We start from the raw sequence: 945 nt of genomic DNA, 5'->3' as shown, positions 1-945 counted from the left end.
TCTAACCCCAACCCTAACCCTATAACTTTTCTCCCTAACCCTAACCCTAACCCTAACCCTAACCCCAACCCTAACCCCAACCCTAACCCTACAACTGTTTTCTCTAACCCTAACCCTAACCCTACAACTTTTCTCCCTAACCCTAACCCTAACCCTAACCCTAACCCCAACCCTAACCCTACAACTGTTTTCTCTAACCCCAACCCTAACCCTATAACTTTTTTCCCTAACCCTAACCCTAACCCTAACCCACACTTTCGACTTAAAACCGTTTTTAGATTTAAAGTCGTCTTTCGACTTAAAGACGGACAGACGGCCCGGTCTACCGGGCCGCTCGGGCAGCCTCGGCCGGACCGGCGTCTCTGTTTCTGTTTCCCTGCCACGATGGATGTCGCGTGCGAGGGGTTGCTTTACATAGCTGGTTTGAAGTTGAAAGCTTCCGTTCTTGCCTAGATCTCTTGCTATCGCAAGCCTTCCGATCCAAGCTCCCATCGCAGTTTCAAGCGTCCTGCTTTCTTGGTTGGGAAAATCGGGGCGGCGAGACCTGACGCTCGCTTCCCCGACCCCGACCCTCACCCTTCTTCGAATGGTCTTTCTAATGCCAGCAGCGCTCAGGGAGAAATGTCACCCCCAGAAGACGAGAGCACAGCTTGCCCAATTCCGGTCTCCACACACCGGACTCGTCGACTTTCAAAACGTATTCCGCTTTTATGATCGTTTTAAAACTAAAACGACGATCCACCGGCGGCGATACTGACATTTAAGCGGAGAGCGGGAAAAGGGGCGGGAAAAAAAAAACTAAGTGCCTCGTTTCGGCGCCGGTCTACTCCGGAAGAGGTCAAAGAAAAGGGGGGGAAAACGAAGTGCCTCCTTTGGACGCCCGTCTACTCGGGAAGGGAGGCGAGGCGAGGCGAGGCCAAAAAAGAAAAGAAAAGAAGAGAAAAG

The sequence above is a fragment of the Pituophis catenifer genome, unplaced genomic scaffold (genome assembly GCF_029215685.1).
Source record: "Pituophis catenifer annectens isolate HBS135680 unplaced genomic scaffold, rPitCat1.0.hap2 SCAF_491, whole genome shotgun sequence".
NCBI lineage: Eukaryota > Metazoa > Chordata > Lepidosauria > Squamata > Colubridae > Pituophis > Pituophis catenifer.
This window is presented reverse-complemented; position numbering follows the sequence as displayed.